Below are 15,669 nucleotides of genomic sequence, written 5' to 3' on the forward strand. Positions count from 1 at the left end.
CGATGAAAAGTCACCATCATTTCTCCTTTAGCTTCTGAAGTAGCTTCCTAAATGATCTCTTTGGTAGTATCCTTGCTCCTTGAAACTCATTCTCTTCCCTTTAGCCCAAGTATTTTATAAAATTTTATGTAGGCATTTTGAAGTAAAATTTGCATGTCATGAAAGGAACAGATTGTAAAATTACAATTCAATGAGTTTGATAAATATATACTTCATCGACTACTACCAAAAGTGAGATACAAGACATTTCCAACACTCTAGAAATTTCTCTCATGCCTTCTTTCAATCCCTACTCCTCAGAGGCAATCTTCATTTTGATTACTTTTACATGAATTAGCTTTGCCTATTCTTGAATTTTATATAAATGAAATCATGGCATATGCACTCTTTTGATTCTGGATTCTCTGGCTTCTATCCTCAACAAAATATTTTGAAATGTATCTGTATTTTTGCATGCATCAGAAGTGTGTTTTTTTTTTTTTTTTTTTTTTTTTTTGAGACGGAGTCTCGCTCTGCCGCCCAGGCTGGAGTGCAGTGGCTGGATCTCAGCTCACTGCAAGCTCCGCCTCCTGGGTTTACGCCATTCTCCTGCCTCAGCCTCCCGAGTAGCGTGTTATTTTTAATGCAGTGTAGTATTCCATCATGAGTGTGGACCTAAATTTGCATACCCATTTTACTTTGAATGGACTTTTATTTCCTATTTTTGGTTATAACGCCACAGAATTTTTAGTAAACATTGCCCTAGAAGAGTTTTGGGTTTATAGGAGAGTTATACAGATAGTAAAAGAGTTCCCCACACCCCACACCCAGTTTCCCCTATCATTAGCATCTTATGTTAGTATGGTACATCTGTCATAACTACTAAACGAATGTTGATACATTATTACCAAAAGTTCACATTTTATTCAAATTTCTTTACAGTTTACTTTATTTCCTTTTTGATTCCAGGATATCTCATTACACTTAGTTGATACGTTTATCTCAAAGTTTTCTGTTGGTTTGTTTTGATGACTTTGAGAGTTTTGAGGGGTACTGGATAGACATTTTGTAGAATAGCCCTGAATTGGTGGAGTTATTTTTTTCTTCTTATGATTACACTAGGGTTTTGGGGGAAAAGCTACAGAGGTCAGGTTCCACTGTCATCATATCATAGCAAAGGTCCATGATACCAGCATGATATCACTTTGGGTCTAAATTGTGATTACCTGGCTGAGGTAGTGTCTGTCATGTTTATCCACTATTATTGTACTCTGTTTCCTCCTTCATATACTGCACTATTTGAAAGGAAGTCACCATGAGCAGCCAACATGAAGGGTGGAGAATTATACTCCAACCACCCCTGACTTAAGAGTGGAGTATCTACAAAAAGTATTTGGAATTCATCTGCAAAGGAACTATGTCTCTCATTTCCCATTCATTCATTTAATCATTTATATAAGTACAGATTAAATGATTTTTATTTTATACTTTGTGTTATAATCTAACAGTATATTATTTATTTTCCCCCTCAAATTATTCCAGCTGTGGCCATTGGGAGCTCTGTCAGTTGGGTTCTATGCCTTTTGGCACACTCCATCATTGTGTAGGAGTTTGATTTCATTTTTGTGTGTGTGTTCAGCACTTCCTTAATTTCTGGCACTACAATATGCTTTTAGGTTCAGTTTGTGTATACCTTGCCCCAGCCCTGGAAGAGGCTTTTATTCAAAGAGATCTGTATTCTTTTGTTGGAGAATAGTATTAGAAACCAAGAGATCTTCTGTGTCATCTGTAGAGTTAAAGTTTCTAATTTTAATACAGTTCAATTTATCATATTTTTTCTTTTATGAATTATGCTTTTGGAGTTGTATCTAGAAGTCATCACCAAACCCAAATTCACATAGATTTTTTCCCCTATGGTTTTCTAGAAGTTTTATATTTTTTATTTTACATTTAAATTTCTAGGTCATTTAAAATTGTTTTTTTGTGTGACGTGTAATACCTGTGATTAGGTGCAAATTTTTTATATTGACATTCAATTGTTCCAGTAACATTGGTTAAAAAGATTATCCTTTCTCCATCAAGTTGCCTTTTGGCTTTGTTAAAAATAAGTTAAACAAATTTGTATGAGTCTATTTCTGAGGCCCCTATTTTATTACATTGATCTATGTGTCTATTCTTTCACCGATAACAAGGTATTGTGATTACTGCAGCTTTATAGTAAGTCCTAAAGTAGGATAGTGTCAGTTTCCTAATTTTGTTTTACATCTTCAACATTGTGTTGGTCATTCTGTTTCCTTTATATTTGTACATAAATAATAGAGTCAGTTTGCTGTTATCTAAAAAAAATAGCTTGCTAGAATTTTAATTAGGATACCACAGAATTCATAGATCAAGCTGGGAAGAACTAATATCTTAACAACACAGAGTCTTCCGGTCTATAAAAATGGAATACCTCAAGATTTATCAAGATCTCTGATTTTCTCATCAGTGTTTTTTTTTTTTTTTTTTTTTGTTTTCCTCCTACAGATCTTGAACATATTTTATTACATATATAACTAATTAATACATTTTTGATGCTAATTAAATAGCATGTTTTTAAATTTTAAATTCCAGTTTCTAATAGTTGGTACACAGAGGTTTTAAAACATGAGCAATGTCATGTTTAACCACTGCACTTAAAAGGCAAACTCCTCACTCTGGGCTACAAGACCCTGCCAATCTCTCTAAAATAATCTTGTACTGGGTTCCTCTTTGACTACTGAAATCCAAACTCACTGTCTTTTTATTTCTTGAATATTCCAAGCTTGTTCATGCCTCGGAGTCTTTGAACTTGCCCTTTATATTTGGATTTATTTTCTCCTATGCGTGTTCCTCCCTGTTTCTAGCTCCTTTTATTCTTCAGGTCTCAATTCAAATTTTTAGTGTCAGAAGAATCTTCCCTAATCACTACATCTAAACCAGTGTCAACTTTCCTCTCTTCACTTCTCTTCATTTATCCTTGCTTTATAGTTCTTGTCAGTATTTGACATTCTCATTTGTCATTCTTCCTAGTCATCATTGTTCTTTATCCAAATACATATAAACTAGATGAGAGCAGAAACTTTGCCTTTTTCATTTGTACCATATTCTCAGTGCTCATTACTCTGTCTAGATTATAGCTGACACTCGTTTAAATATCTCTGAATGAACATATTTTCTTTTAACAAGAAGGATACGTTGAGGTTAAGGGTCTCAACTTCAGTGAACTCTTCCTTGAGTCCCTAAGCTGGATGTGATTACTCTCTGTTCTGTATCTCGGTAAAAATGTATTCCTTCTTATGTGATCACATTTTATAGTGCTCCTTGTTGATATACATCTTTTGTCTTTTACTGTACTACAGAATCACTGCGGACAAGGTAGTAATTTATTGATACTGTATTTTCTATAACTTCTAGGAAGAAATAAAAATCTATGTGTATATATGTATGTATAATTATTTATAGAGTTTTCAATAATGAATACATAGGCTGATAGTCTTTCAACCTTGGATCTGATCCAAACAAATTTTACCAATGAATTATTAGAAAACCACCTCACTTCTACAGTAGAATTTATTTTCCCAATTTATAGAATGAGAGAATTAGAATAGATTGAGTGATAATTATTAAATTACTTGTTTTTCTTTTGAAGGAGCTGTAGCATATACTGTGAGTGTTCCACTCACAGCCTCTGAAACATGGAAGATCATGAGTCCATGATTATGAGATCTCAGGAACATGAACATGAGATCTCAGGAAATTTTACTGCTAATGGCTCGAACTCACCTCCCTTCATTGTAGGGCCACTCACAGGCTTCCTCATACTGCTTTACATGCAAACTGAAAGAGCCAGAATTACACCCTCCCCTTTCCCAGGGAAACCATGAGCCAGTGACTAGGGATGTGGAGGTATAAACTCCTTAGGTCCTTGATACCACTCTGAATGAGGCCACTTGTCTTTAAATCTCCCCAGTGGGGCTTGGTTTGATGCCACACCCTTGCTTGGCCTCCTTCCCTTCCCAGCCTTGCTTCCTACTTGACAACCTGTTTTTCCTAAAAATATTTCTTAACACACCACTTTTACATGATTTCTCGTCTCAGAACCACTTCTGGGAAACCCAGCTTGAGAGAAACAATAGGTCTGAGACCCCTTTGAGACTCTGTTGAAAACCATGGCTCATCTTCAGAGAAAATAAAGCATTATTCATATGAAAATGTTTATATAACCTATGGATTTCAATTTAAGGATGCCATGACTAAAAATCTCTAAGGTAAATTGTGTTCTTAAATTCATTCCCCCCTTCAAAGACAAATTTAGTGTCTACTGATAATTGGCATCATTGTAATTTCTGATATCAAAGTGAATAAAACTAACCAGATCCTTGCTTGTGTGGAGCTTATCTTCAAGTGGAAGAAGATGATAATCAAGTCCATTTAAAAGGAGGAAGTAATAGAAAGCGTCATATAGATAATTAAGGCAGATAGAAAGCTAGTAGATGACAACCTTATGTATGATGATCAAGTGAGACCCCTTGGGAGATGAGGCATTTAAGATGAAATTGTTATTGTAAGCAGGAGCCAGCTATACAAAGATCAGGAAATGGCAACATGGACAGAGGGAAGAGCAATGTGAGAAAGAAAACCCCCAAAACAGGTAGCTCAAAGTGCCTAAGTTAAGAACAGGCTTGGTAAGTTTGAGAATTAGAAAAGGTTTCAGTGTCTAAGCATGGCATGGGATGATGCTAAAAAAATGTTCAAGCACCAATCATGGAAATTAACTCAGGTTAAAAAGTTGAAGTTTTATTTTAGGTAAAATGAGGATGGTAATAATTAACTCTAATTTTCTACTGAAACTTTCCACTACTAAGTGCTGTAACATAGGGTTTCAATTCTAATTGTACTCTAATAAGTTCCGTTAACACCAACCACTCATTCATTTCCTCATATATCCCTTTTTGTCATGAGTATAGGCTCATTAGTCCCTAGTTCCTCCTTCCTAAATTTTCCCCACCAGTAGAAAAGTGGAAATACCGTGGTAAGTAATTGTATGAGTTAAAAGCCATCTCTGAAGAACCATATCTCTAAGAATGATGAGAAATCCCATGAATATTTACACTAAAAATATGAATCATTTGTGACCTCTGACTAGGCCTAAAGCTAAGGTCCTATTCATAGGATGTCACATTGAGGTGATAACATCTTGGAGCCTCCAGGATGTAAGTTGCTACTATCTTCAGCTTTGTTTGTCAGGTGGGTTGAGATGTGCATTGAAGACCATCATTAGTATTAATTTCTTAGGAGTTTGTTTCAAAGAGAAAATTCTCATTTTGTACTTTCTTTAAAATTCAGTGCTGTCAGATATACCTAATGTAAATGACAAGTTAATGGGTGCAGCACACCAACATGGCACATGTATACATATGCAACAAACCTGCACGTTGTGCACATGTACCTTAGAACTTAAAGTTCTAATTTTATTTGCAAAATGTGGCTAATAATTAATTAAATAATTAATTAAATAATAATTTTTAAAAATTCAGTGCTGTCTAAAAGCACAGTAGATATTATCGGAATTTTAAATTTAAGCTATATATATATACGTGTAGTATGTGTATGTGTGTGTATATATATATATATGCCACACTAAGGCTTCTAAAACATTTTTTTCAACTCTTTCATTGGCACCATCATGGTTATTCTACAACTGATGCCCCTAACAAAAAAGGAGTCTTTCTGACAAAGCAAGCTTGATAAGACAGCTGGAGTTTCTTAGAGAACGTTGACCAGAGTAATTACTGTTTCTGACAGCAGCTGTAAAGTTTCTGTTGCTAGGGTAGAATTTAACCCCTAGCTAACTGAATTCTACAAAATTGATTCTTTGTTATATTTTCCTGAAATATATATCAGGATATTACTTGAAAAATATTAAATCCTATTTAATTAAATTAAAGACCATAATGACTTCTGCCTTGATACTCTGGGTTCAAAAGTTCTGCAAAAATATTTCTACAACAGATGAAGGAAGAGTGATTCTCTTCATTGGTCTGCTTGCCCCCAATCTGGTTTCCATAGTTGCATCTACCTTAACATTCAGCCAACTTGGTAAGAAACAAAACACAAGCAGATTTGGATGTGATGAAGCATGAAGCTCGCTTGCTTCAGACTGGGAGTATATTATAGTTCTTCAAGAAATAAGGAAGTAATGTACATTAAAATGCAGTACTTTTCCTAATTCCAGATTGCCAAAATTTTATTGAAAATATTTGTCCCCTAACATTCTACTAAATTATGAGGAACCATAGTTTTGCAACACCAGGTGCCAAGGGTTTGCTGAGTATGTACTATACATGAGACACTAGACTAATCATCAATGAATTACCAAGAAGTACAAATTATAATCTCCTGCTTCAGAGTTTATGTTACAGGTACAACACTGAGACACTTGGGAAATAACTGTTAAGAATAGGTAATAAGTTAACGAGCATCATTATGATTGAAAGTTATTAGTGTCTGGTTACTATCAAAGATTATTAATAATATTCAAATTAATTATGTAGACAACACGGTTTTAGGAATTTTTTGGGATGTATTTGGCATCCTCAAATGCTCCTTGGATCATAGTAAAAGTGTTACAGGTAGTAGTAAAGAAGTAATAGGTATAATAATAGCATTTACTGACTATACACTACACACAACATGGGTATATTTATTATTTCTAACCTTCTCAACAATCCAGTGAAATAAATGTCATTAGCCACATTTTTGCAAATAAAAATTCTGACATCCACATATGTATCAAATTAAAATTTCAAACTGGGCTCATTTGATCCCAGAGTCAGGTCTGCTTCCCTCAGTCATGATGCCCTTGTGTACACCAAAGCAGGTTTTAGGAGGATAGTGAATCTGAAATAAGGTCAGCACATACGAATTTTGATTCAAACATTGAGCTTTAAAAGGAATATCAATTTATTTTCTATCTAAAACCTTTTTCGGTTCCCCAACATGTGGGGCATCTAATTTATCAGTCATTTTTTACTCCACCCCCAGCCCCATTTTTGCAGAGGTTCTAAGTTTGCTAAAATGGGGACAAAGCAGCTTCTCTCCTTTAATGTATGAGATTCTCTAGTTTACTTGTCAAGCTTGGGGTACTTACTTCTCTGGCAAGCTTTGGAGCTGTGTTCTTAAGGTTCCAGTAATCTGTGTGTGTATAACACACAGTCATCCCTCAGAAGAGTGGCCTCCTCAAACCTCCATCCCCTTCTGGGCCAGAGGATTCTCCTCACTGCCATCTGGTCCTCAAAGAGCCAGACCATTTCCTCTTCCCCAAGAAATCCAGCAACATTTTTTTAATGTCTTAGGCTATATGAAAACCAAACCAAACCAGGATGCATCTTGCAAGCCACCTTTCTCATGGCCCAGAAACACAAACCTGTCCTGAGAGAAGGGGTCACACAAGACCATGATATTTTTGGAAAATGGATTGAAAAGGAAAAATACCATGCGGAGTTAAAAATCAATATCTCAATTAATAACGTTGTTACACAAACATTGAAAATAAACCGGAAAGCAATATGCAACGAGGAGACGATAAATTATTCTGGTTTACCTGAAAGCTTTTAGTAACCTATGCGTAGAGCCTTACTCCCCAAGTGGCGTTCTGGTACCAGCACCAAATACAACACTGGAGGGATTGTTAGAAATGCAGAAACTCATTGCACTTCTACTCCAACTAATGAACCCAAATCCGTATTTTAACATAATTCTCAGTTGATCTGTATACGTATGAAAGTTTGAGAAACATTAATATCGAGGGCAAAAAGCACAAAGTACGTTCAGGATACAGTCAATAGATCATTTGGCTAAAGCACAGGGTTTGGGCAAGAGAAAAATATTGGCATGTCTATAAATGATGACTGGTCCAGACAGTCAAGAAACTTGAAAGCCATTTTCAAGGGGTTAGAAGTTTTCTTGCAGTTGTGGGGAGCCATTGGAAGTTTTTACACTGGAGAATGACATAATCAAAGGGATGGCTTAGGAAGATTTATCTAGCACAGTGGGGAAAGGAGATCTTCTGTGAAAGAGCAGAGGGATCTTTAGTCTAAAATCTTCCAAGTCAGACACTCCTTCAAGTCCATCAGACATTTTCAGAAATACACAGGCTTTATTCAGGATGCTGGGAGACTATTAAATGTACTAACATTTTATGATGCAATGGTGTGCCTATTAATGACTTTAAAGAGTAATTTCAGCTCTTGGTGTCACTGAATTCTGCAAAGAGGTAATAGGACCTAGGATCCCAGGGATGACAGAAACTGAATATTCACATCTGATTAGAAACTCTCACCAAGCAGAATGAAAATGCAGTACAAACACACTGTATGAATCCATCAGGTTCCTTTAACACCCCAGTGTGTACCTTCTTTCACCTGCCCTTTGGCAATTTCACCACTTACTTGAATTCCTACTATGGTAGGTCAGGACGCAGAGTGGAGCAGGATGTTATCATCCTTCAGCAGCCTCTAGGTCAGTGGTTTGCAACTATCACTGTACATTAGAATCACGTAGTAAGCTTTAACAACTACAGCTGCCCAGCCATATCAACAGACCAATCAAATGATTATGTCTGGTACTTCCAACAATCAGACAAGTAGGACAAGGGTCAAGTATATGTCCTCAAACTGAGGATTACAATAAAATATTATCCTTGAGTTGTTTGTGTGGAGTAAAATATAATGGTTACTATTTATTAAGTCAATATTATGTGCCAAATATTGGACCTGTATTTCATGTAATATCTATTCAGTCACTCTACTCCTCTTATCCCCTCCCCTGTAGATAACCAGGTAAGAATTTTGCCATTAGTCCCAGTTTACAAAACAGTAAACTGAGGCTCAAAGAAAAAATGCAGTTGCCCACACATAGAAAATTAGGAAGCTATCAAGTTAGGATTCAATCTATGGAAGTGAGACTTGGAGCCTGATGTCTGGTCCAAATTACAAACTCTGAGAACAATTTGTGGATTCTTTCATCCTTCCTGTTGTGACCCAAGGCTATTAAATACAAAGCAATTTTAATATGAAAATAACTATTCTGTATTCTATAACCCAGATTGTAAATGTTCAGATTTGATTGGTCATTTCTAGATGCCATCATCACATATTGTACTCTCTTGCATATAGCAGGCATTCAATAACTTATTTTTAAAGGATGAAATAAATGAACTCATTAGGACTTTGTAAAAGAAAACAGAGATAGCTAATCAAATCAGGTCTATCACCTAAAATGAAATAAACAAAAACCCCAAAACAAAAACTACACATCATAATGTATGTTCACTAGCCACTGTCACTGCACTCTACTTTATTTGGTTTGCCTACCAAACATGCATTACTCTCTTTATCTGGGACCTCGAATGCTCACTTTACTGCAGTCATCCTGGAGTTCCTCAATCCAATCAGTCTTTCTTCTACCTTAGAAAGGGAGGGAGATTTCACCTTTGCTCTTCCCTCCACTAGACTTGTCTTCCCCTACTCCTCTATCCTCAATCCACTAGAACCTCATAATTACCACGCTATGCTTGGGTAACATCTTTAGATTCAAATTTAAACATAATTTATTCATGTAGCATACCCTGACCTCTAACTCCTCCCCTCATAATTTCTCCCTTTTTAAAAAACCATTGTGTCACAATTTGTTCTTATATATTTACTTGCAGTTGATTCCCTACTAAAATGTTTTTTTATTTGGCAAAGGAATAGTTTTTTTTTTTTTTTTTTTACCACTGTATTTCTAGTGCCTAAAAAATACCTGGCTACACAGTAGTTGCTCAATAAAAGCATTGAATATTAAGTATTTATAAGTATAAGCTGATTTAATTCCTAAAAATAGAATTGGTTTTCTTCATTTACAGTCTTATAAAGTGATGTAACTTACATATAGTTGTTTTCCCTCATTTCAGTGTTCTTAACTGATGTTTAGAAATGAATTACCAACTCAATATATAGTTTTCCCATTCAATAGTCTGCTAGTTTCTTTGAAAGTGATTTACATGTAGGAAGTCATTGAGAATCAATGTAAATTCACAAAAATGCTCAGAAGCTGCAAGTAACCTGAGGATAAGATTTTATTTCAATAGGAGAGTTTTTGATAGGACTTGGTAATCTAATAAGGAAATATTTTACCACAAGTCAATTTCCAGAAATTTCCTTGAGTAAATTTTGAGTTGACTGGTTAAATTTTACATGTAACTATACTATTCTCTTCAAGTATTTCCTCGTAAGGAATATATGGTGATGACTCCAACTCCACATTTGTTTCACCAGTAGACTCCATTTGTATTAGTCCATTCTCACACTGCTATAAAGATATTATCTGACAATGGGCAATCCATACAGAAAGGAGGTTTAATTGACTCACAGTTCCACATGGCTGGGGAGGCCTGAGGAAACTTACAATCATGATAGAAGGTGAAGCAAGGAACGTCTTACCCAGTGGCAGGCAAGAGAGTGCAAGCAAAGGGCAAGTGCCACACGTTAAAATCATCAGTTCTCATAAGAACTCTATATCATGAGAACAGCATAGGAGAAACCGCTCCCATAATCCAAACACCTCCCACTAGGTCCCTCCCATGAAACGTGGGGATTACAATTCCAGATGAGATTTGGATGGGGACACAGAGCCAAACCATATCACCATTCAATCCATAACCAGCAAGTCCTCTCAAGGGCTTCCTAGATTTCCTTATTTGTGTTATCTATCTGTTTAATCAACTCACCTCAACAAATATTGATAACATGTCTAAAATGGCCTTACACAATCCCTGTTGCTATGGGGAATGCAAAAAGAATCCATGACAAAGTATTCAAATAACTCCTAACCATATGCATGTTACAAGAATTAAACCCATGCTTAGGTAAGGGAGAGGATGGGGTAGAAAAACCAATGAGACAGCTTGTGATAAAGTGAGCTTCTGAGTACAATCAAGAGCCTCACTTTACTATTCAGATAGCAAACAGTGACATGACTTAATGACAAGAAGATCAGCTTGGAAGTCATTTGACCTTTGTTTCAATTCTGATTGTTGATTAGCTTTGTCAGTTTCCATGGGCATATTCATAGTTACCTTACTGAGCTGTTGCAAGGATTAAAATATATAATGTAAGTAAAGTGTCTCATGTACTCATTCTCAAAAAACGTGCAACTCTTGAACTGATTAGAAGAGGAAAGTAGCAATATCGAGTTAAAGAAGAAATATTCGCAGAGACAGAGATGTGAAAGTCAGTCTCCCATTCAATGTACATTTTATTTTAGCCCTATTATGTGTCAGATTATATCCAAATAATCTGACACATAATAGGGCTAAAATAAAATGCAGATTATACTGCATTGAAGAAGATAGACACAATTTGTTGTAATCTACATTTTAATGGGAGAAGACAATAAACAAGTTAAAAAGTACAGTTCAGATGAAAAGACATAGAAAGACTGTAATATAATAGAGTGATACTGACTGGTGCTGGGGAGGCATGTGGTTGGTCACTCTGAGCAGGTCACATATGAAATGAGACCTGAATATGCAGCTAGCCAGAGGAAGATCTAGGAAATGAGCTTTCCAGGCAGAGAAGCAACACTGAGACAGCTCAGGGGCAGGAGCCTGCTTGCTATGGGTGGGTAGCGTAGGTGGAATGTAGTGAAGGAGGAAGAAAGTGAACCAGGTGAGATTCCAGAAGTAACATAGAACATGTGGAGGGCCAAGGAGCGAAAGGATTTGATTAGATGGATCTGCTGCACCCACTAAAGTTGTGCAAGAAAACAGCACAAGTAAAACCACCACTGTAGAAGAAAGAAACCTTAGCCTAATAAATGAGACAAGGGTCAGATGCGGTGGCTCATGCCTGTAATCCCAGGACGTTGGGAGGTCGAGGTGGGAGGATTGCTTGAGCTCAGGAGTTCAAGGCCAGTCTGGGTAACATGATGAAACCTCATCTCGACAAAAAATACAAAACTTAGTCGGGCATGGTAGTGCGTGCTTGTAGTCCCAACTACTCAGGTGGCTGAGGTGGGAGGATCACCTGAGCCCCTGGGCCTGAGGAGGTCAAGGTTGCAGTGAACTGTGATCATGCTACTGCATTCCAACCTGGGTGACAAAAAACATTGAAAATAGACACGCAAAAATGAGCCTGGCTGAAATGAAAAGGTATTATTTGTATAAGTTCTCAAAGTAGTACTTTAGATTCAAGCGAAGGGAATTGGATGCCACAGTTACCAGTTTTTCTTAAAAGATGTCTGTGGACTGTCAACAGAAGTTGACACCAATTCTAATATACTCCAGGGCTAGTTTCATCATTTTGGATTCAGTTTTGTTTTTTGTTTGTTTGTTATTTTTGTTTCTGTTTTAGTCCTAGCAAACATTTGAGGAAGAGTTCAGTTTTCTTCTGGGTCAAAATCTTGAGAAAAAACTTTTGACAAATCAATGTAGATTCTAAATGCACTATGTTCTTTATGGAGAATCCTCCTAAAATTAAAGTGTTAGGGAGGCACAATTCATACTTTTAAATAGCCTGTTTTTAACTTTTTATATTACTCGTCAAAAGATACTAGAGGTCTTTCCCTTACTGATTTTCCTGATACTTTTCCAGTCGCAGGCAGATTGGTGGTTTATATATCTAGATTCAACAACATACATAGCATTCAAATATAGATGAAGAATGGTATACATTTCTCTCAAAGCAAGTAGATTTTATTTAAATAATACATGGAAGGGTTTTTTACCCCCAAATCATGACACTCTTGTTTCCCTGCTCTCTTTCAATTTATAAGAAAAAACAAAACTCAAAGTTTTCTAAGCTATCAGAGCTTTGTCTTTTACAAGCTTATAGTAGCACCACTCTATTATGCACATATTGTTTTAAATTCAGTTGAGTGCCAGCAAGCTTCCCAATGCTACCCATATCTATATGCAGTCTTACTACTTGTGTAGCTTTAGATAGTATAGCTGCTTCCTGTATGTTTGTGAAGAGTATTAAATAAGCTGACATATACTAGTCTATGCACAGTACTCAAAAAGAGAAAACCATCCTACATGGAAGCCTGTATCTTTCTTGATTCACATTAATATTTGAGGATTTCTGAATCTTTTATGTTCTTGTAGAGTTTTAAGGTTACTACCTGGAGGCAGACCAATTCGAGTTGAAATTTTGAGTGTATCATTAATATAACAACTTATTATTAAACTACATAAATCAGTACTTAGTAAATGCTGATCCCCTTTTGCAAGTTCAGAAAATTTCTGCTACAGAATCAGGTTCTTTTATCCTTTTCTGTGCAAAGAAAAGGTGCTGGAGTTAACAGGTCCTAAGATCCTGGTTCTTAGCCCAAGTGCTGTTTTGGATGTCAGATACCTGCCGTCAAAGCTCTGATCTCTCTCGAGTTCTGGTCAAGTTAAATGTTCATTTCTCTAACCATTTGCATGATTGATTATCACCAGTCTGTTCTTTACCTTCAATCTGCTGGTCTAGGATCATGACTATCTGGTTCCTACACGGAAGCCTGTAACTTTCTTGATTCACATTAATATTTGAGGATTTCTGAACCTTTTGTGTTCTTGTACAGTGTTTAAGGTTACTACCTGGAGGGACACCATTCCGAGTTGGAATCTTAAGTGTATCATTACTTATTATTGCATTAATATAACAACTTGTTATTAAATTACACTATTATTATTATTACAGTTGTGTAACATTTAACTTTGTGCATCCTTAGTTGCCTCATCTGAAAATTCTCCATGGCAATCTCAAGCTCAGAGGTTAGTGTGAAGAATAAATGAAGTACAGCATGTTAAATAGCACAGTGGCTAGCACAAGTAAGTACTCAGGCAATCAGGCAATAATGGAAATATAAAACGAACAGAAGGACAGAGACAGAGAAGAACAGAAAGAGAGACTGACAGAGACAGAAAGACAGAGAGGAACAGAACAAGACTGGTTTAATCTTATTACAGTCCCAAACACTGCCCAAAATAGTAAGGTTAGGAAGTGCTGACTTGGGCAGAATAAGAAATTTATCAACCACTTTGCATGCATTAGGAAAGAAGTTAAATTACAGCTATAATGGCCAAAACCAAATTCTCTGAGATGAGTTCACACTGTGGGTTATTGTTAAAACACTGTGACAAAATATTTACCAAAAAAAGAAATAGAAGTGGGGAATGATGGCTCACACCTGTAATCCCAGCACTTTGGGAAGCCTAGGCAGACAGATCACCTGAGGTCAGGAGTTCGAGACCAGTCTGGCCAACATGGTGAAACCTATCTCTACTAAAAATACAAAAATTAGCTGGGCATGGTGGCACATGCCTGTAATCCCAGCTACTCAGGAGGCTGAGGCAGGAGAATTGCTTGAACCCCGGAGGTGGAGGTTGCAGTGAGCGGAGATCGCACCACTGCACTCCAGCCTGGACAACAAGAGCAATACTCCATCTCAAAGAAAAAAAAAATAGAAAAGGAAGCAAGAATTTATATTAGCAACTCCTACTCCTCTATGACTTGAATTCTAGCTGTGATTTAAGAAAGATAAATTGGAAAATGACTCTCCATCCTTTCCCCTTTAAGATATTTCCTTCTTCAATTTAAGTTAGTGTTTAAACTTGTTCCATTCAAACGAGCCTTCACCACATTGGAAAAGGATACACAAATATATTTTAAGAGGATTAATGTCAATGTGATCTAAAACCCAAAAACATTACAAAACAATGTGCTGATGCACTGTGAAAGTGTAAATTGTCAAAAGCAAAATTATCTACCCTTGGCATTGCCATTCATCACATCGCCTAAGCAGAATTGCTATCTCAAAGGAAATGGGAGGGGAGGAAAAGTGAGAAGTGACATAAAATGATTAGTTCTGCTCCACAGACACAGGATGCTGGTGTGCTGAGGACCAAGTTGAGCATCTTAGTTGTGAATTTGTTTGTAAATGTGTCTGTGATTTGCACTATGAGAAAAAATGAAGGGAACATGAAACCACATTTTAGGATTGCATGTGATGGTAGAAAAAAAATAAGCAGGCTAAATTTTATTTTTGATATTATTTTCTAACTTTATTGAGCTTGCAGAATTTCTCCCCTTCCCTCTCCTCCATTCATGCTTCCATGTGTGTTCCTGTTAACGTTAACCCCAATACTGAAAACAAAGCAAGCACATCTAAACTACTATAAGTCAAAAGGTTTTAACATTCACTTTCATTGTGGGCTTCTTAAATCAGGGCAGTTTAGCACCGTAGTTAAAAGCACCAACTCTGGAGGCATATTGGCTGAATATGAATCTCAGCTCTGACATTACTCATCCTGTAAACTTGGGCAACTTAAATTTGCTTTGCCTCAATTTCCTCACCTGTTTTTTAAAATGTTGAGGATAATAATCATTATGAGTCTCATGGAGTTTCAGAGTAGCCTAGGGTACTCAATCCTGCAGCATGAAGCAGGCATAAACAATACCTAAACAAATGAGCAGTGCCGTGTTCCAGTAAAACTTTACTCAAAAAAAAGGAGGTAGGACTGGACTTGGCCAGAGGTTCATAATTTGCCAACTCCTGATTTACATTATAGAATTTTTCCAGCTGGAATGAACTTTAGCGATCACCTAGTTTTACACCCTCATTTTACATTTGATACAACTA

Source organism: Rhinopithecus bieti, unplaced genomic scaffold (genome assembly GCF_001698545.2).
Source record: "Rhinopithecus bieti isolate Rb0 unplaced genomic scaffold, ASM169854v2 scaffold_15850, whole genome shotgun sequence".
NCBI classification, from domain to species: domain Eukaryota; kingdom Metazoa; phylum Chordata; class Mammalia; order Primates; family Cercopithecidae; genus Rhinopithecus; species Rhinopithecus bieti.